The following is a 22,373-nucleotide window of genomic DNA, read 5'->3' as shown; positions in this document are numbered from 1 at the left end:
TCCTTCTGTATGGGGGTAAATGTACAAAGTAAGGTGTTTTTAGGGTATAGTACCTGTCTGGGTGCCACAGGAGGCATTTGTAGGGAACAGTGAAAGATAAGGGTGGAACCAGTCTTTGAATCCTAATCATGGAAATCCTTGAATACCCGGCTTAGAAATGTGGATTTTCTTCTTTTTCTGATCCTCTACCTCTTCATGTAATCTATTTCTCCCTATTTATTTCCTCTTAGATAATAGTGGATTTACTTAGATTATTTTTGTAGTTGGTTTTTCAGTAGTATTTTCCTTTCTATAGTTTTAAACAAATTTCTGAAACTCCTTTCCAAAAGTGTATTTTGATGTTTGATTCTAAATTTGCAACCTTTTTCTTTTGGCCAAAAGTAACAAAGAAACCCTGAACTTTGAAAGTTTCTACCACTTGAAAAGAAAGAAAGCAAGAAAGAAAGAGGTCAGTATTCTTGATGTTATACTTCTTTTTAAAAAAAGCCTTTTGTTTCCAGACAAAATATGGAAATTTTGCTTCCAAAAGGTCATGGTTTCTTATTTCTAATTACATTCTTTAAAATTCTGACCGTGTGGGCCCTGAAAATTGTACTATCATAACTCTTAAGTGTACTTTTCATAAAATTCAACACATTTGATCTTTCGCTTTAACAGTCCTTAGGTTTTAAACCATCATTCAGAAAAATCACAAGTTTTGAATTAAAACAAAACAGAACTCCAACTTTGATATATAGCTAAAATTGTTTTGGTTGTGTTTCTGGTTGGATCATCAAGGGTAGACTCTGTGACTGAGTCGTGTAATTAAAGTGGCTGCCTTAAAAATGTAAAGCGAACACCCAGTCATCTCTTGTCTTTTGTCTTACAACTGAGACCATATTGTTTTCTGGACTTCATATGTATAACAGTCCTTTTTTGTGTGGACTCCATTCATTTATATTCTGTTTATTCATTCATTCTTTCATATTGAGTATCTTTTCTGTGCCAGTCCTGTGAATACAGAAATGCAAGGCATGATCCTTGCTCTTAAAGAGGTTACAGGCTTGTGGGAGAGGCAAGCATATAAACAAATAATTACAGCCTAAAATAATAAATGCTGTTATAGTGGTAAGACAGAGTCTTCCTTGTGGCTTAAACTCTCTAGCCCCCATTCCCCAACTGATTATTTTCTTCTGTGGACCTTTTCTCCTGTCCCTCAACCCTTTTTGTGGATACACACATATAGATATTGCTTGCTTATTCTTTTCTGCTCCAGGTTTCCTCATTTTAGGTGTGAAAGCCTTTTCCTGTGTCTTCTCCCTTTCCTGACTCTTTAGGCAGCTCTCTAATATCCCAGCTTTGCCTTTAAGTGTTAACAGAAAAATAATGTGTCTCATTATTTTTGAAGCATTTAGGGTATCACAGTTGATATGAAAAATGGCAGAGCCTAGGGTCCTAAAAGAAAAATTATCCATATTATATAATGTGAGCTATTTATAGAATATGGAACCAGATATATATGTAAGTTCACACACACACACGTATATGCAGTTAAGTAAAACAGTGCCTCCATTTTAGGACAAATAGCTTTCAAAGCAGCTTTAAGTGTAGTGATTCATAGTAGAGTCTTAGCTCTTTATTTCTATGTTTGTTTTTTAAAATGAAAGGGAATAAATTACCCTTAAAGGGAAGTCTCTCCCTTTATTTATATTAGTTATATTTTGAGTAAAAATACAGGCTTAAGAGAGTGTTTGCTAAACAGTGCAGAACAGGTAAATAAAATCCAAGATTGTCATTGTAGGTGGTATTAATTTATCTCTTTAAATTCTGAATGAATTACTGAGTGAAGTATAGTTCTAACCCTCTGACCTTGGGCACTTCAGTCTCTCCATCTTTAATAAGGGGTTGGTGTGGTAAACATTTGTTTTTTTCTGCTCAGCTTCCATTCCTCACTATTCTTAGGGAGTTGCTGCTTTCCCAGATTTGGTCCTCATTGTTCAGATGGTTCCAACCCAGTCCAGTCCCTTTTATCCAGAGATGTGCATGTGACCCAGCCCAGCCAATTAATTGCTACCTCCTTTTCCTCTCACTGTGGGTGGGTAGAATCAACAGGCAACCCAGGCTGGATGAATCAGAAGTCAACTTCTGGGCTTTGTCTGGAATGTTGAGAAGAAACTTACTTTTCAGTAAGGTTCCTAAGTTAAGTAGAATGGAAGGCTGGAATTGTGGAGAAACCTCCACATGAGGAGCACTAGAGATGGAACCTCTGTGGAGGAAAGCAGATCCAGTAGGTACCTGGATCTACTACTGCCTTTTCAGATATTTGACCAATAAAGTCTTTTTGTTGTTGTTTTTTTAAAGTCAGTTTGAGTTCTCCTTTCTTCTGTCACATGCAAATGGCAAGGTCCAGGCTAATTCAGTTGGGTTAGTTAACCACCATAGCCTTTCCATGTCCACATTCTGTGATTCTCTGCCTTCCTGTATCACATGCAAGTTAGATTACTTTGATCGATTGAGATTAGACAAGTAACAACTGTCTAACAGGAGAAATAATTTCTCCATCTGAGAAATATCAGTGGAAGGTCAAGAGCAGTTCTACATTTTGATCTCATTTATCTTTATTTTATAGCATACTTCACCTTCTGTGACTCTTACCCACCCTTGGTCCAGTTGAAATATGAAATAAAACAAACAAAAAAGAAAAGCAAAACTCTGCTTGATGTGAGAAGTTATTCCTTTCTGAATCACATACACAAATGATCCCTTTCTGAGTCACCCCACCCCTAGCTTAATATGAACATTCTGGGAAGATGACTTTTTAAGAATACTGCATGAGAATGGAGAAAAAGAGAACACCTGAAGGATGCATGAAAAATTATAAGCATTTGTGAGAGGGTTCATGAGGTAGTGAAGTGGAAGAGGGAGAACATGGATGCAGAAGCCCAGGTAACCTTGATCAAGTCTTGTAAACTTCCCTCATCTTTCAGATGTTTGGGTTGTTGTGAAGATGATGTGGTATAATGTGTGTGGAAGCAGTTTGCATATGAAACCTGATGATGGCTGAAATCATTTAGGAATGAATGTGCCTAGTTTATTCAGTGAGTTTCACTGATGAATTGTGCCAGAAGCAACAGATTGGGAAATATAAGGAACCTTACTGAAAAGTAAGCTTCTTCTCAACAGTTCCAGACAGAGCCCAGAAGTTGACTTCTGATTCATCCAGCCTGGGTTGCCTGTCAACTCTAACCAACCACAGTGGCCAGGAGAGGTAGTGCGCTGGGTCATATGCACATCTCTGGATAAAAGGCTCTGGACTGGGTTGGAACCATCGGAACAGTGAGGACCAAATCTGGGAAATATCTAATAAGATTAGATATAAAGGTACTTTCAGATTTTGAAATCCGGCCTGAGGAGTTTAAACTTGTTTAAAGAAGTGAGTGTCAGTTACCACTTCTAGGTATCTTCCCCCAGATCATTTCTTGAACTTTGTTCTTTTCATTCCCACAACCAGTACAAACTCCTGACCTACCTTGTGGATGCCAGTCTATTCCACATCCAAATTCCTGTTGCCATATTTATCTTCCTGAAAATAACATACCCTAATTGCATGAAGAAGGCAGCTGAATGTAGTGACTGGTAGAATACAGGGAATGAAAGATAGGTAAAAATATATCTGAGAGACTTGGGACAGTGGTGGTATTATTAACAGGAGGCAGATTGATAAGGGACCCATGATGGGTGATAAGACACCCAGCTGGAATCATTGCATCGGAAGTTGCAGATTTAGGCATAGCACTTAGTGGAAGGAATGGAGTACCTGTGTAGATCTAGAAGTTATGAAGTCATTGAACTTTGTATATCAAAGCGTCTTGTCTTATTCAGTTTGGGCTGCTGTAACAAAATAACCACAGACTTGGATGGCTCAAGCAGTGTAAACATTTATTTCTCACAGTTCTGGAGGATGGGAAGTCCTGGTAGATTTGATGTTTGATGAGGGCCTTCTTCCTGCAGATAGCTGCCTTCTTGCGTGGCTTCCCATGGCAGCATGACCCTTTTTTTTTTTTTTTTTTTTTTACATCTTTATTGGAGTATAATTGCTTTACAATGGTGTGTTAGTTTCTGCTTTATAACAAAGTGAATCAGTTATACATATACACATGTTCCCATATCTCTTCCCTCTTGCATCTCCATCCCTCCCACCCTCCCTATCCCACCCCTCCAGGCGGTCACAAAGCACCACGCTGATCTCCCTGTGCTATGCGCCTGCTTCCCACTAGCTATCTACCTTACGTTTGGTAGTGTATATGTGTCCATGCCTCTCTCTCGCTTTGTCACAGCTTACCCTTCCCCCTCCCCATATCCTCAAGTCCATTCTCTAGTAGGTCTGTGTCTTTATTCCTGTCTTACCCCTAGGTTCTTCATGACATTTTCTTTTTCTTAAATTCCATATATATATATGTGTTAGCATACGGTATTTGTTTTTCTCTTTCTGACTTACTTCACTCTGTATGACAGACTCTAGGTCTATCCACCTCATTACAGATAGCTCAATTTCATTTCTTTTTATGGCTGAGTAATATTCCATTGTATATATGTGCCACATCTTCTTTATCCATTCATCCAGTGATGGATACTTAGGTTGTTTCCATCTCCGGGCTATTGTAAATAGAGCTGCAATGAACATTTTGGTACATGACTCTTTTTGAATTATGGTTTTCTCAGGGTATATGCCTCATAGTGGGATTGCTGGGTCATATGGTAGTTCTATTTGTAGTTTTTTAAGGAACCTCCATACTGTTCTCCACAGTGGCTGTATCAATTTACATTCCCACCAACAGTGCAAGAGGGTTCCCTTTTCTCCACACCCTCTCCAGCATTTATTGTTTCTAGATTTTTTGATGATGGCCATTCTGACTGGTGTGAGATGATATCTCATTGTAGTTTTGATTTGCATTTCTCTAATGATTAATGATGTTGAGCATTCTTTCATGTGTTTGTTGGCAGTCTGTATATCTTCTTTGGAGAAATGTCTATTTAGGTCTTTTGCCCATTTTTGGATTGGGTTGTTTGTTTTTTTGTTATTGAGCTGCATGAGCTGCTTATAAATTTTGGAGATTAATCCTTTGTCAGTTGCTTCATTTGCAAACATTTTCTCCCATTCTGAGGGTTGTCTTTTGGTCTTGTTTATGGTTTCCTTTGCTGTGCAAAAGCTTTGGAGTTTCATTAGGTCCCATTTTTTTATTTTTGTTTTTATTTCCATTTCTCTAGGAGGTGGGTCATCAAAAAGGATCTTGCTGTGATTTATGTCATGACCCTTTTGAAGGCTCTCATCCCATTCACAAGACTCCATGCTCATGACCTAATTATCTCGCAAAGGCCCTACCTCCAGATAACATCACAATGGGTATTAGGGCTTCAACATATGAATTTGGGTGCAGGAGCTGTGGACACAAATATTCAGTCAATAGCAGGTCCTTAAGACATCATTTGGCTTTGATTTTTTTCAGATAAGAGGTTGAATCAAAGTGGAAGGTTACATAGTATATTGTTAGTAGCGCAGCTAGGAGTAGTATGTTTATTTGCTGACTCCAAGGCCAGTGTTCTTTCTTCTCCATTACAGCCTTCTTGTGCCATCAACCCAAAGATAACAATGGAAGCTTTAATGATAGAGTAAGGATTTTAACGAGGACCAACTATGTACTAGGCAGAATATAGTGTAATTCCCTACTATTGGATGGATACAGCTCTGAAGATACTGGTAGCTTTGACACGGAAAAGCCAAGATGTTGGACCATTTAGATAGGGTAGGTAGTCACCTACCTAAGCTGACTCATCAAGTGCTTAGTGGCTGATATAAAGAAATGCTAGATCATTCTTTTCTTCACGCCAGCTGGTCTTATAGGCATTATAGTGTAATTATATATTTAGAAGGCGAATTTTGATGCCAAACAGTTCTGTATTCGATTCCTGGCTGTGTTACTTGCTGTCTGAGGTGCCTTTGAGCTTCAGTTTCCTCATCTGTAAAGTGGGGATAATAACACCTACTTTATAGGGTTGATGTACCTATTGATTACATTGGTTTCCTGCTAGTGCAGGAAATTACCAAAATTGTAGTGACTTAAGACCATATAAGTTTATTATTCTAGTTCTGGGGGCCACACTTCTGAAAATGGATCTTATGGGGCTAATAGGTGTTAGCAAGACTGTATTCCTTTAGAGGCTTTTAGGGGAAATTTGCTTCTTGCCTTTTCCAGCTTCTAAAGACGGCCCACATTCCTCCGCTCATGGCCCCCTTCCAGCAGTGGCGTCACTTCAGTTTTTGCTTCTGTCATCAGATTTCCTCTGACTCTGACATTCCTGCTTCCTTCTTAGAAGGACCTTGTGATTATCTTGGGCCCAGTCAGAAGATCCAGGATAATCTTCCCATCTCAACATCTTTAACATCATCACATCTGCAGAGTCCCATTTGCCATGTGAAGTAACAGGTGTTACTTCAGGTGTCAGGGATTAGGATTTAGACATCTTTGGGGCCATTATTCTGCCTACCACCCTGATAATGATGATACTAATGAAGCTGATGAGGAATAATAGTTACTACTATTACTATTTCAACTGCTCCCAAAATTACTTCTAGTATTTCATCGAAGAAAATAAGCTCTGCTATCCCAAAGCATGCAAGAAGAGCACGGGTGGCCTGATAAGGGAATTGAACTTCTGATTTGATAGAAGTGTCTTCACCCTGCAGTCAAAAATGTCTTCCTTTATAGGGTTGCCTGGAAACCCATGGAATGTTTACATTAGTCATCCTTTTGATTCAGGCATTGAAAGGCCAGCAAAGTACAATTATGTTTTCTGGAAAGAAGCCAACTATCAGTCTAGCGCAAGTGACTATTAGGAAAGTCAAGTGAGGCACTGAGATGTGAAACAGGACAGGTGGGTTTTGATTTAGAATGAGATAAAATGTTCATAGCAGAGGGTCAATAATTGTATTTGAAATATTGAAATGAGGGGACAGTCTTACACAAAAGATGCACAGAAAGTTTTAGTCTCTATCCTTGTTTCTACACACACACACACACACACACACACTCACACACACACAGAATTCTGAAACTAATACTGTCAAATTTCCACATGAGTCTTAGTTTTCAGGGAAAACTATGGATAAAAATGAAGAGGTTATATTCGGGAAATTAGTTAAAAAAAAAGCTCAAGTGAAGTGGCAATAGAATAAAATGATTAGCTTTTTTAAAAACACTAGTATAAAGAATACCTCTTGCTTTAATTTTCCTTCTATTTTATTTTAAATTATAGTTCTGCTAAGGAGAAAAATAAAGAACAGACTGTCATTTCCTTTAAAAACACAAATAAGACAAATTGTTATACAGCAGCAGGATACTCCACTAATTTTGACAGTCATTCGATGTGTTCGTTTACTAGCCTTTCTCAGATACAGTACCTGCATGGCTTTTATTTTGCCAGACGCTTCCACTAATACATTTTCACATATTGGGTATTTTTGTCAATTTATGACAAGTATAAATTAAAATTTTTTTAACTTCAAATAAAAGACCACATATTAAAATGGTGATTTTAAGGTGAAGTCTGTAGCATTTTACAAATACAGACTTGGAGAGGAGACCACGTTCAGAGTACTCTATAGCAAACCACAGGTCCTCAGGTATCTGGTTCTACCTTAGCCTTCCAGCCTTCTTTCTCAGCTCCTGGGATATCCAGTGCTGTCTGCCAGTCAGCTAATTCATTCTTTTATGCTTGGCATTTGTATATTCCCCTTCCCCTCACTAACTACCTTTTATTATTAAATTATAGTTTCCTACAGAAATTTAACATCATCCATCATTATTGCCATCTGGAGAAAGCTTTGCTTTCATCAGGCAGCGGTGAAACAGGTTAACATTTCTTCTTTTGTTTTTTGTTTTTTTTTCGGTACACGGGCCTCTCACTGTTGTGGCCTCTCCCGTTGCGGAGCACAGGCTCCGGACGCACAGGCTCAGCGGCCATGGCTCACGGGCCTAGCCGCTCCACGGCACGTGGGATCTTCCCAAACCGGGGCACGAACCTGTGTCCCCTGCATTGGCAGGCGGACTCTCAACCACTGCGCCACCAGGGAAGCCCCAACATTTCTTCTTAAAGCTCCAACCCCTGGTCCTAGACCTGATTGAGGTCATGTGCTATTGTGAAAAGTGTCCAGTACCTGCATCAAGTGTGACTCTGAAGTTATTAGTTTGGGAGGGGCACTGTATAGGTTGGACAGCTATCAAGTATGTTGCTGCAGTTTGAACTTTAACAGTTTATAATCAATAGTTGGCTTCTTGATCACACAAGCCCAATTTTTCAAGTAAGCAGTTCTTCCTTTTGCCTGAAACCTTAGGTCCCCCGGTTCCCCTTGAAAACTCGTCTCTTCCAGGTGTCGAGGGTGCAGTTCTAGGGATTTCATAGTTCCCTGAGAGCTCCTGTGGAGAACTCAGGGTGAGAATGTTCATTCTGTGAGGAAGTTAACTAATCTAATTGAAATATTTGAGTTGGAAAAAGCAGCTGGATGGATGTGAGGAGACGAAGGAAGCCTGAGAAGGCGAGGAAGCTGATTGCAGCAGTGCCTGAAAGTTACCTGACAGACCATCTCAGAGTCTCTACCTCCCTCTCTCAGAATTCTATTAGATTTGCTACCACCCTATATTGAACTATAGCAGTCCAACTGACTTTTTTTAAAAAATCATGTTCCAAGGAGATCTTAGAGCCTCATTTCCCCATCTTTCTTGACCTCCATTTGCTACTGTCCCAGAAGGTAGGTGTCAAAGGATATATACATAAAAATCAGAATTCCAGAATAATCCACTTATTTACACTTCATCATAGTTGATTTCAAATCTTGATCAATTCTTTTAGCAACTGCGGTTGAGCAACTACTATTTGCTGGTTCTGGGCATAAGTGGATCAATAAGACATGAGTCTTATCCTCATGGAAGCCATCACCACAGACATGGTGCCATTTCCAGAAAAGACCCTTCCTATCTCGAGGGAAAGGCCTAAGGAAGGCTGAGTCTTCATCAGGGAAACTAGAGTGATTTATTCTCAACAGGAAATTAAAGGTAGCAGATTGCAGAAATTTCTACGTAAAGTATTAACCAAGATTGTGTAGGAAGTTTATATCTTATGAGTGGGTAGAAAAATTGGTAATGAATTCAGAGTTGCAAGTTTAAAGAAATGCATATACTGAAAAATCCAAAAAGATGGACTTTAACCTGTCAAGTGTCTAAGCTTCAGGTAAAAGTCTAACACTTTAATCTACCGTGTGTTGTCTGTAGATGAAGATGACCCATGGTAGATTTATAAAGGCTAGTAAAAACCAGCCAAAGAAGGGATTTTGAAAAAAAGAGGGAAAATTTAAAAATCCTAGTATTTTTGTCTTAGCCATAATTTGTTTCTAATGTGTCCAGTTCTGATGCCAAATATCGTAAAGCATAGAGCTGAGGTGTTCTGGAAAAGTCAATAATTGAAGCTTTAAAGTAGCTTCAGTATAATGACTAACCAGGAAGACTGACTTTCCAGAAAGACGAAGTCCCAGAGGAGACATGATCCAGGTTTACAAAATCATGAAGTACATGAATAGGGCAAATAACAAACTTGTTCCTCAAATCATGAAAACATTTTAAAGCTTTGAAAAAGTAATTTTAGGGTCGATGAAAAGTCATGGGGATTGTATTTTTATTGTTGGCTTTGAAGTCTAAGCTGTAAGATTGCCTCAGATGAAACCATTTTAGGATAAATATCTTTTGCTATTGTAGTAATTAGCCCCTCTTGGATTAGTTTCAAAATTGTTCTGCCTTTTTCTGAATTTAATTATAAGGTAAATGGGTCTTTTAGCAGATTTTAAGATACAACTAGGAAATTCTTTATTCCAGTGAGTGATACGGACTTATTAAATGAATATCCATTAAATAGTGTATGGTAGATTCATAGTGGATTATTAAAGAAATAGACAATGTTACATGTGTGTCTCAGCATCAGAAGTTGTCATGGAAAGCCAATGTATTTTTTCTTAAAATGCGTTTTTTTGTTTGTTTGTTTGTTTTAACATCTTTATTGGAGTATAATTGCTTTACAATGGTGTGTTAGTTTCTGCTTTATAACAAAGCGAATCAGTTATACATATACATATGTTCCCATATCTCTTTTTTTTTTTAACATCTTTATTGGGGTATAATTGCTTTACAATGGTGTGTTAGTTTCTGCCCCATAACAAATTGAATCAGTTATACATATGTTCCCATATCTCTTCCCTCTTGCATCTCTCTCCCTCCCACCCTCCCTATCCCACCCCTCCAGTCGGTCACAAAGCACCAAGCCGATATCCCTGTGCCATGCGGCTGCTTCCCACTAGCTGTCTACCTTACGTTTGTTAGTGTGTATATGTCCATAACTCTCTCTGGGCGAGAGAGAGTCATGTTCCCATATCTCTTGCATCTCCCTCCCTCCCACCCTCCCTATCCCACCCCTCTAGGTGGTCACAAAGCACCGAGCTGATCTCCCTGTGCTCTGCGGCTGCTTCGCACTAGCTATCTATTTTACATTGCGGACCAGCACTTTAAAATGCGTTTTGATATTTCTGTCTGAGACCAAATACCAAGTTGACATTAGCCTCATTCAGTAAGGCATCTCTTATGTTATCCTGAACTCTTACAGTTGCTGTGGCTTTTTTCCTCCCCGCCGTCAGACATAGTCAGGGAATTCTCCTCTCCATGCCCAGAAAGGTACTTAGCTAAAGCTCTTCTGAATATCAAGAGAGTAAAGCCTTCCATTTACAATATACCTGCTTTGTATTTAGTGCTATGCAGAATGGTCATGCAGACACACTCTTTGGGATTTTAATATTAATGGGGTGATCTAACTTTATTAGTTTTATAAATTATAGAGGCCGGTGGAGTTGTTTGCTAGATTTTATCATAGGTTCAAGCTACTGAAGCCTTAGTTCATATTGTAGATGATGATGTGCTCCTGATGAGAATATTAATACTGAAATAATGATATATATCACCACATAATATAAGCATTGAACGTCTTTAAGATTTTCAGCTTAAAACCACTTTAATCTGTCTTAAAAGTTGGAGGTGATATTCATGGTAAACCATCTGTCCCCAAAGAATTCATTCCCCCTTGTATTTTAGGTACCTTATTTTTATTCATCAGGTATTTTGAGCAACTAATAAGACATCTGATTACCTCTCTTTTTCTCTCAGACTAATTTTTAGACTCAAACAAAAGCTTTTTCTCATTGTCTTTTTAGACTCTTAGAATCCATTTATTTTGCAGCTTTTAAAAGAACTGAGAGAAAAGATGATCAGCAAATAATATATAGCTACTGGAAATTACTTGACTGTTCTTGAATTTTTCATGAACTTTTAAAAGTACCTGTTGCCTTAATTGATTTAGTAGGAATCTGAAAATAAGATTCCTATTTACATTTTGGCCTAAAATCAGTTCCATATTCTGTTGCTTACAGGAGGGCAAACAGGCTTGTTAAGCTGTTTGCATTTCTATCCTTTTATTTCCGGTTTTGAGGACTTCTATCTAAGCATTACCCTAGGCTCTCTGTCTTCACCCCTCCCTCCCCCAACACACACTTTGCACCGTTATGATGTAACTAGAATTATATTAGTTTCCTTGACACCTCATATTTCCTGGGCTTCTTCCCTCCACTCCCTTTTCCTTAGATGTTTAAATCTAGAAGAAACCTTTGTCCTGCATAAAATATTTTTTAGTCAGTATTGCAAACAGACAATTGTAAACTTCATCTTTGTAGATGAAGTACTTGAAAATAGGATTCATTTTCTCCTTTGTTATGATGGTTAAAAAATAATGATAATGTTTTGGGACTTCCCTGGTGGTGCAGTGGTTAAGAATCTGCCTGCCAATGCAGGGAACATGAGTTTGATCCCTGGTCCGGGAAGATCCCACATGCTGTGGAGCAACTAAACCTGTGCGCCACAACTACTGAGCCTGCGCTCTAGAGCCCACCAGCCACAACTACTGAGCCCACGTGCCTAGAGCCTGTGCTCCACAAGAGAAGCCACCGCAGTGAGAAGTCCGCGCACTGTAACAAAGAGTACCCCCTTTCACTGCAACTAGAGAAAGTGTGTGCCCAGCAAAGAAGACACAATGCAGCCAAAATAAATAAATAAAATTTAAAAAATGATACTGTTTTGATGAATGGATGGTGAAATGTGGCTGACACAGTGCAGTTGGTGGCATGCCATCAGTCTAAAGGTTAAACAGCTGGGCTGAAAAGAGTCATTTTGGTTTAGTCGTTTTAACCAGCCACTTTTTTGGAGGCTGAGTTCCAGGACAGAATGTCTGTGACACTTTAACATATTCTCAAAAATGATCAGAATTCAGGCTAAATACCCTAAACTATTTGATTTCCTACTGGATTACATTTTGGTTGTCCAGAAAAAAATAAAGTTGGTTTTTAAAGGAGCATGCTGGTCTACAGAAAGGCTATGGAGAAATACCAATCTTTAATGGAAGTTGAGAAGTATTATATAAGCCTTAGGCTGATATTGTAGAATGGCTTCTAAGACTGAGGGAGTGGAGGCATTCTGTTTTAATCCTCTGTAATCCAGTCACGTGCATCAAACTGAGCACCCTTAATACCTGATATTTTTTAAAAGGGTAGAAGGCCTATTTTTCTGTGTGTAGTGGACAGATTCGCAAGTGACACCTCTTGCCTGTCTCCTCTGTTCTCCTAACTCTGGACTCAGAAGGAAGGTTCTGTCATTTTTCACCTGGCGAGAGAGGTGGCTGGCAGCAGATGCCATATTGGTGACTTCCTGGACCGTGGCTTGTCTTCAAGGCATCCTCCTAAGACTGAAGTGCGGGGGCAGTTGGAGCATTAGGGTCAAGTTTCAGGCCTCACCTCTGCCACATGGCCACAACAGTCACTCGAGGAGTCCTGGCCTGTTTCAGCCCATTCATTAACACTCCTTCCCTCCTGGACACCAGAGCAGTAACTAATTGTCACTGCCCCTCTTCCTTGAATGTGTTTCAATAAAAGTATGTTCCCCCCCCCCCCATTGGCTTATTTCCATCTAAAATGAAATCTGAGGAATAGGGATCTAGTATCTGCAGCTGCTTTATCTTACTGATGTGGACAAAGTTTAGTGACACTTAAGAATTGTTTTGTTTTTTTCAAGTCATGGTTTCACTCTTAGTACAGTTATCTATATTTTAAATCAAACACACAATCTTTGAATCTAAACATAGTTAGTACGACAATTTCTCCTTTTCTAAAGTGAGAAAATTGCAAACAGGACTTTAAGAAATCTCCTATGTAGCTGGATACAAACATTTCAGATTCATGAAACTTGATGCCTTTGGCCTTAAGTTAGTGCTTTGAGTATAAAACTCTGAGGTCCAGCCCCTTGTTCTCAGGGGGGGAATCTTTTGTCCGAATAGGATTTCTAAAGTTGTGCTGTGAGCAGAAGCTGTATCAGAGCTCTAAACTTGGAATCTGGGCTTTACCACACTTGCTTGGAGAATTTGCTTAAATCATTCAACTTCTCTAATGCTAGGTTTCCTCATCTGTACAATGATATCTAGCTCCCCAGGGTGTTGTGAGGTTTTCATGAAGTCAAGTTCATGAAGTGTAGTAGTAGGACAGTGCCTGGGACAGAGAAGGTGCTTTCTTTTTTCCCTTTTCTCCAGCTCACATTAATAACTGGATTTTTAGGAGCATTAGGGTGGAGGCAGGGCTTTAAAATGATCGTAATAGTAACAACACAACTATATATTTAGACATAAAATTTTCTGCCTCTGCTTTTGTGAATTTCCTGTACCTATCCTTTGCCCAATTCCCTGTTGTTTGCTCGTCTTTGGTTTGATTTGTAAAAGCTCCTATGTATTAAGGATATAAACCTTATGTTAGGCATGTTGTAAATATTTTTTCTGTTCTGCTTTTAACGGTATATATGGTGTTTTCTTCCATGTAGAAACTTAAACTTGTGTTTTCATTTCATGAGGTCTGTTGTTTTTCTTCAGATATGAGAAACATGATTATATGACATATATTGCTTTTAGAGATGTGAAAATGTGAAAAAACTAAGTCATATTCAATAAAATAAAATATGAATCTTTTCTTTTATAATTCCTGCCTTTGGTGCTGGGTGTGTGTGTTTGTGTATACAAATGTTTGTATGGATGTAAATTGGGCTTATTTTCAGTACTCAAAAGAAGGATATTGCAGACATCATTGGGTATGCGAATGTTCTCTCTAGTCAAGAAAATTCTAGAAAGAATGTAGTTGCATAGAACTCAGAAGCCCTGCATGTACTTCAGGTCTTGCTGTGGGATGCTTTAGTCTTGCCTTGTCCATTGTTGCCAGAATCACATGCTATTCTTGTCCAGCTGTCACTGTAACTGGGTCCCTCCTGATAGCTATCTTTGTAGTAGCAACAATTGAAAATCTGCCCCTGAGGATTGGATTAGTATTTCTTGCCAGCACCTGCCGTGAAATATAGGAGAAGGAGGGGGAGGAGGATGACGAACCCTGTAAAGCAGGCCACAAAGTAGAAGGCTCAAATACCAGGTAAAGGCTCTCAGGGCAGAGTGCTGTTAACTACCCCTTCATCATGGTAAGACGTTGTCCTGCCCTCCTCGCCAAAACTGAGTCGAGGTTGGTCAAAGGCCAACAAGGAACCGTCCTCCTAAAGTAACCCAAGAATATAAGAATATAATACAAGATTGTTTTTTGGGGAGTCAAGATACCACAAGTGTCTAAATAGTTCAAATTCATCATACATTTAAAAAATCATGCCACTGTAATAATTAAGAGCCACAGGATCTGGTGCAGGGCATAGTAATCACCAGCAAATCATTAGCTGATGACATCACAGTGGCCTAAGGCGCACAATACAGACCAGGTGGTGGACATGCACAGAACACTGGTGTGTCTCCATGGTAACTCGTGAACTGTGACAGTTCTTCATCATTTCTGTATTTGGGCAGGTAATGGTGGCTTTACAGCCATTGATTCGTAAGGCTTAAGATTGTAATTTGTTGTCTGAAGCTGGTAATTAGACTTCCTGAGGTCCTCCCACATAAGATAGGAATTTACACATAGTTTATGAAAACAGAATAATAGAGAATTGTTTAAATTTATATTTGTAATATTTCATTTAAAAAATGTTGTAGCATGGTTTTGGCTCTTGGCAAATCCTGTAATAATAATAACAATAGTGAAGGCAGCTGTGTGAAAGAGTAGTTATTTTTAAATCTCGGTGGATGAGTGGGACCCGCCCACTCATGTATTGAGCACACCTTTGTAATTTCTCAGAAATTAAATAGCATGAAACTTTGATTGAATCCAGAGCTGGAAATTTAAATAGATAACTTCAGAGTAATTGGTTTGAAATCCAAGGATCTATTCTGGGATGCTTTAGAAATTTATTTCTGTCTTACCCCAGCTTTAAAATATATATTTAAAAATATATTTATATATAAATGTCAAGGCTTCAGTTTCAAAGTCTGCTGCTACACTTCTCTAAACTATTTTCTTATAATTGGACTGTTCTAATCCTTTTTGGATTTGAACTTGAGTGGGAAGAGAAGATGGTTTGGAAGAAACAAGAAGTATTTAGCAGTGGGATCTAAAAACCAAAACAAAAAGAGGGTGAAGGGACGGATCTGGTTTATTCCAGAGGAGGGAGAGTAGAAAGGTGATATGTTATCGTAAAAGTCTTCATACACATGAAGTGTCTTGATTTTAGCCTTTGGGGATTAGTTTTTCTTCATCTCTGCTAAGGGCAAAATAAAAGGAAATGATTTTAAGACTGAAGCATGAAGAGATTAAGCTTAGACAAGGAAATCATTTAGAAATACTTGTTTATTAAATGAAGTACCTCAGCCATCTAAAGAAGACTAAGAATACCAATAATTCTACCCTATTAATCTGACTAGGTTGTAGAATATTGAATCTCCCTGGATAGTTTTTAAACTGATATGGGATGGTCAGGTATGTCTCAAGGTTATCTCTAATCCTAAGATTTCGTGATTTATTTTATTTCAGCAGGCTCTGTAGCTAAATTATGTGCTTATTTCCTTCCCTTCATTCCTCCCCCGCCCCTTTCTTATTCTGTATAATACTGAACAGTATTTTACCTTCAGGTGTCACTTAAAAAATTCATGTTAAAGTGTCCCTTTTTACTGTGGTTCATGTGGTATATTTAGATATCATAATTGGAATATTTTTATTGAGCAGGAAATGTCCGCTTGCGTCTTCTAATTAAAGCATCCTCTTAATCTATTATTTATTTTTTAAAGCAGTCCCTGAACACTAAAGTTGTGTTATATGTAACACAGATCTTTTCTCCATCTTACTCAGAACAATTTCCAGAGAAATAAGTCTTTACCCAAAGTGAGAATTCCTGTAGTATTGAAAGGCTATACGGGCTTTTAGTATGCACTGAAGCTAACAGCTGGCAATCCTCAGGGGTTTAAGAAGTATATGTTGGTCATTTTCTGTCCTTTTGGGGGGCAAAGAGATGAGGCATCTGAATTTTGGAGGAAAATGGTTTAGGGGGTTGTTTATTGCATCCACCTGTCCAGAAGAAATGAATGAACAATCCTTACAGACAATATTGTTGGCCTGAATATCTTTTTTTTTTTTTTTTTTGCGGTACGCTGGCCTCTCACCGCCGTGGCCTCTCCCGTTGCGGAGCACAGGCTCCGGACGCGCAGGCTCAGCGGCCATGGCTCACAGGCCCAGCCGCTCCACGGCATGTGGGATTTTCCTGGACCAGGGCACGAACCCATGTCCCCCGCATCGGCAGGCGGACCCTAAACCACTGCGCCACCAGGGAAGCCCGGCCTGAATATCTTTTAAAAAATAATCCATTATTATTATTTCTTCTTTTTTCTGTTATCCTCTCTGTCTTCCATCTCTTTAAAGCTGCAACAACAACAACTCGGTATTTATTGAGTCCCGCCATATGTTGCATATTAGGAACTGGGCACATAGCAGTGAACAGAACAGACAGGTCAGGTCCTTGCCTTCATAGGGTGAGGTTTTCTCCGTTATTCTGTGCTCACTTATAGGACAAGGAATAACTAGAATTAGTGCCTGAGACATAGCGCACAGTAAATATTTTGACTGTGTTTTAATTTATTTTTAATATAAGAAAACACTAAATATACTACTAGTTTTACGTATTCAATAAAGATATTAGCTATAAGTTGTCACTCCAGATTCCAGGACCCCCACGGATACCAAAATCTGTGGATGCTGAAGTTCCTTATATAAAATGACATGGTACAGTTGGCCCTCCGTATCCACAGGCTCCGCAACCGCGGATTCAGAAATTCAGTCCACGGTTGACTGAAACCACAGATGCGGACCCACCGACACAGGGTCGACGGTACTGTTTAGGGTTTGGGGAGAATCCATTATTTATCAACATTTGCATTCAAAAGTTATGAAGGCTTTCAATAGCTCCTTTATCTTAATATTTAGGTGGTGTTTAAAATGATTTAAAAAAAAATCAATGTGCGAAATTTCCTTCCAAAGGAACAGTCACCTTGGCATGGAAAATCTTTTTGTCCTACCATAACAGGGCACCTCCTTTCCTGCTGTTAGTAAAGACGAGGCAAGGAGAGTCTTTCTGTTGCCAAGACTAAGGCAAGGGTGTTCAAGCATGTGGGCATCCCTCCCATGTACAAGCCATGTTCTAAATACTGCTTACATTTTGTAGACAATATTACTGGCTCTAGTCAGCTGCAGACATTTTTAGACTAATTAGATGCTTATGTACCAACCTGGAAATTTAATCACTGTTTAGAAAATTTTGCTTTAAATTCAGAACAGCTGACCTATAGGTAGACTTTGCAATATTACCCACTCTTGCACTGGGTATGTACAAACCTATCCTCTATGAAGAGAATAAGCACATTTCTATGTGTAGGATATCCATAGTGTTAGAATTCAACCTTGCTCCAGTAGAATTATGATTTTAGTTAACTTAATACAGTTCACTGTGAGGAATTTTCTTATCCTCGTGGATTGCATTGTGGATTGAGGATTTGGCCTTTATTCCAGGTTGAAACCTGGTTATTAACCAGACTCCATTCTTATTCTTTACTGCCAGAAAATGGCATGATCTCTCAATTCAACGTTTGTTTTTTCTTTTCTTTTGGCTGTGCCGCATAGCTAATGGGATCTTAGCTCCCCGACCAGGAATTGAACCCGGGCTCTTGGCAGTGAAAGCGTGGAGTCCTAACCACTGGTCCACCAGGGAATTCCCTCAATTCAAAGCTGTAGAGGACTGTTAATTTTCTGTGTGTATCAGACATCTGTTGGGATTTTGGCTACCGAACCTCTCTTCTTATTTGGGATGAATTCTTTACTGTACGGGCCCTTGTGGGAGGCGGGATTCCTCCTCCAGAACCAGATCCTCCTTGTACCTGTTGCTAGGTCTCAGGCATGTGACTTAGGCTAAGCCAATCAGAATTACTCAGAGTTTTGAATCTTGAGGGTGTGATTCAAAGAATCATAGACAGTTTATTCTTGTTAGTGGTTATGGTGTTGAGAGCTCACCAACATCACTGTTCAGTCAAGTCTGGTGGTGAGAAAGGTGTCTTAGCTGAATTCTTCTGTGGCTCAGACTCCTGTTTCCCAGCCTCCCTTCAGCCTTGCTTAATTCGGACTCATTTCCAGGCCAGGCTTCCAGCTTTTCCTTCAAGTCTTAGAATTCTCAATACCCTTCAGAACAACTCTTCTTTTCTTCTTTAAGTCTGCTAAACTTGGTTTCTGTTGCTTGTAACCAACTACCCTGACTGATTCATTGTGTGAAAGCTAACTGTGGCTGATTATATTTTCCAAAAATGGTCCCACTAATATATATCCTATCCTGTATGCTCTTCTTACAGGAAAGAGCTTACAGAAACACTGTCGTTTCATAGTCCTCCAGTGAGAGGTGGGGGATCTTTGTTCCCACTCCTTAAACCTGGGTAGATCAATAGAATGTGGTGGAATTACTGATGGGTGACTTCCAAGGTGAGGCCATAAGAGACAATACAGTTTTCTCCTGGTTCTCCTCCTCTCTTGTGACCTGTGCCTTGTGAGTCCTGAGTCCAGGGTCCCTGATTCTGCCCTGTAGGGGAGATCACATGGGAGACTACACAGAGTTAGAGGGGGAATGCCAGAGGAGCCCCAGCTGTTCCAGCTCCTAGCTGATTGAGTTTTCCCAGTTTAGATTATGTACAGGCATATAAGTGAGTAAGCTTTTCAGAGGATTTCAGTCTCTGAGCTGGCCCAGCAGATGCTGAGTGGAGCAGAAATAAACTGTCTCTGTTAAGCCCTGTACAGATTGCAGATTCATGAACAAAATAAACATTGCTGTTGTCGGAAGCCACTTTGGGTTTATTATACAGCATTATATATCTGGAACTATGGCTATTATAAATATTCAAACTAGAACACCTGAGTTGCAACTCTTAGCATGGAATCATGCTTTCAGGTTCTTAAAAGACAGAGTTATTGATATGGAATGAAATTTTTGATCTAGTTTCCCCCTTTTGCATTTTATAGATTAAGGGAGTGGTACTTGGTTGGTCTTTTGTAGAATTACTTGGCTGGAATAACATTATAGAGCTTTATAAAATATCAAGGCTATCTTCAATATTGAGATGTTAAAAATATTAGTTTTCTGGATATTGGTAGCAGCTTTACATCTGATTCCATTGTGGTCATGCTAAAATGTTGCTTGGCAGTGCCCTGCATATATGTCTCTAAATGTCAATTCATTCCCCCTATTAAGATTCTAACACAACTTTCAAGAAGTAACTTGAAAACTCTTCTTTTGGGTTGGATGCCCACTTAACAGAAGAGGATTTGGAGGGAGTTTTAGGAATTAAATAAAAAGAGGCAAAAGTTATTGAGGATTTACTGTGTGCCGGGCACTATGCTCAGTGCTTCCAGGTCTTCTCACTTAATCATTACAACAACCTTATGAGGTAGATTTTATTCCTCTCACTCCATTTTATAAGTGAGAAGGCACATTTAGGATAAGGAAAACTTGCCCAGGTCATGGAACTAGTAGCTGGAATTTGAACCCAGGGCTGTGTGTATCTCCAGAATCAGTGTATTTGTAACCACCCTGCTGTACAGCCAGAATGGCTATGAGTGATGCTTCAGTATCTTAGCCCATTTCTTCCTCTTCCTCTTCCTCATCCTGGATTACCTTTAAGACCCCTATATTCAATGACTACACACACAAACTTTAGCCCTTTTTGCACATTTCCCTTTCAGAATCAAAGATACACTTTTTACATCTTCTCCCATTTGCTCTAAGCCCTGGTCTTGATGTGCTTTAAGGGGCTCCCCGTTTTTAGGAAAAGTGTGAGAACATAAGTTTTATGGGGATCTTGACGGCCTCTGTGGCACCTGTGTCCAGCAGTTCTTTGAATCAAGTCTGCTTTTTGTAGGAAGGGTACAAGTTGTATACAAATCATGCAAAATAATTTACCCTTCATGATGACACTAATTGTTAAGTATTTCCAGTAGAAGATTTCTACCTCTGATACTTCAAATTTGAGTGACTTGTGACAGTAATTCAAGGGTTTGAGGGCTTCTGAGGGAAGGACGTGGAGACTGTTGTTTTGTATGTTTTGCGTGTGTGTGCACTCTCCCTACCACACTTGTTACCTGAAATGATGTCAGCAAACTATGCTGACATTGAGTCGAAGGAGAACAAGGAAAATTATATTGATATTAAATGAGATCCTGATTACTTTAGTGTTTTTTTTAATATGTACATCCTGCCTAGCTTCCTCAGCATAGAAGATTTATGGGAGAAAATTGGCAAACAAGATGTTAGAAGAAATCCATCTCTGCTCCTCACCAAAGCCCAAATCTCCTCTCTGAAATGCTCCTGTATATTACTGCAGACACTATGCTATTACGTATGTCAGCACCACTGAATTTTATACTTAGAGGAATTGATTTACTAGCAAACAACAAGCCCCTGGAAGCGCAGTACTTCTAAATACTCAGAATCGAGCTACCAGAAGTCCTTTTAATACAGAGGTTTTGTGAGGGCATAACTACAGTGGTCGAAGTTGCCTTATTGGAGGATGGGCGTGTCCTATTTTCCCTAATGACAGAGAAGGGAATGAAAAAAGACTTCATGTTGTTTTTGTCTTGCACACAGCAACCTAGACCTAGCATGTGATAAAAAGCTCTTGCTCTTTTTATATTCTTTGAGAATGACTTCTGCACCTAGGCAACGAATCATAGGTTGAAGACCCCTAACTAGAGAGGAAAAGGAAAGTCTACTAAGTAGCCAAAGAGAAAGGGACATTGCCACATTCTACAGCATCTAGGTTTGCAAGAATCCAGCCAAGGACAAAGCTTTGCATTACTTTTTTTTTGCTGTACACGGGCCTCTCACTGTTGTGGCCTCTCCCATTGTGGAGCACAGGCTCTGGACACGCAGGCTCAGTGGCCATGGCTCACGGGCCCAGCCGCTCCGCGGCGTGTGGGATCTTCCCGGACCGGGGCATGAACCTGTGTCCCCTGCATTGGCAGGCGGACTCTCAACCACTGCGCCACCACGGAAGTCCTGCATTACTTTTTAAGTCTAATATTTGCTCTGGTGTTTCACTGCAGAGACCTAGATTTGACACGAATACTCCTCTAAGGGGGCTATTTATTATGAGCCATGTGTGTCACGGGTATAAATCTGTCTTCAAACTCAGGTCAGTTAGAAATATTCACCCTTTAAAAACTCTTTTTGGATAGCTTAATTTTCAGCAGAGTACCTTCCCCATTTTCACCAAGGTGGAGAGAAATTTGACCTTTGTCAGTTTTAGAGCTCTTCCCAACTCCAAGTTCCTGGCAAGCTGAGGATGGCAGTCGTTTCTGCTGAGACACCTCTTACCTCAGTGTACACTTCCTCTTCAGTCTGGCAGCTCTCTGTTGCTTCTGATTATGCCTGGCTCATGGAAATTATTTTGTTTTTTGAGTCTAGGCACCCAGTGCCTACCATCTCCTCTCCAGAGGTCACTGCTCACATTGGTCCAGCTGGACTGCATGCAGATGAGTCAGCTCACACATGCACTGGCACATGCAAACAAAAGGTTTTCCTATCTTTACTAAGGATTTGGGACCAGAGGCCTAGCGAGAAGCCATGAAAGGGAAGTTCATGGTTGGGGTCTATATTAGTCTGCTCAGGATGCTGTAACAGAATACAATGCACTGGGTAGCTTAAACCACAAATATTTATTTCTCACAGTTCTGGGCAGTTCACGATCAAGATGCTAGCAGATTTGGTTTCTGGTGAAAGCCCTCTTCCGGGTATATAGACAGCCTTCTTGCTTTGTCCTTG

General features: G+C 39.6%; 1 protein-coding gene across 2 annotated transcripts in view; it reads left to right on the top strand.

Annotated features, from left to right (window-relative positions):
• PPM1L (protein phosphatase, Mg2+/Mn2+ dependent 1L) overlaps positions 1-22,373 on the top strand; it is a 342,515-nt gene that overhangs the window by 96,074 nt on the left and 224,068 nt on the right. Inside the window, exon 1 of one of the 2 annotated variants that reach the window (XM_089910935.1) lies at positions 383-448. The exons of the other annotated variant lie outside the window; for it this stretch is intronic. The gene's annotated coding sequence lies outside the window, so the exon portion shown is untranslated. Of the gene's footprint in view, positions 1-382; positions 449-22,373 lie in introns of those variants that run through there. 2 annotated transcript variants of the gene reach the window in all.

The sequence above is a fragment of the Delphinapterus leucas genome, chromosome 4, assembly GCF_059928025.1.
Source record: "Delphinapterus leucas isolate spDelLeu-1000000601 "Yukka" chromosome 4, BTC_Dleu_Yukka2, whole genome shotgun sequence".
NCBI classification, from domain to species: Eukaryota; Metazoa; Chordata; class Mammalia; order Artiodactyla; family Monodontidae; genus Delphinapterus; species Delphinapterus leucas.
The sequence above is the reverse complement of the archived record's forward strand: the minus strand, read 5'-3'. Positions and strand labels throughout refer to the sequence as shown.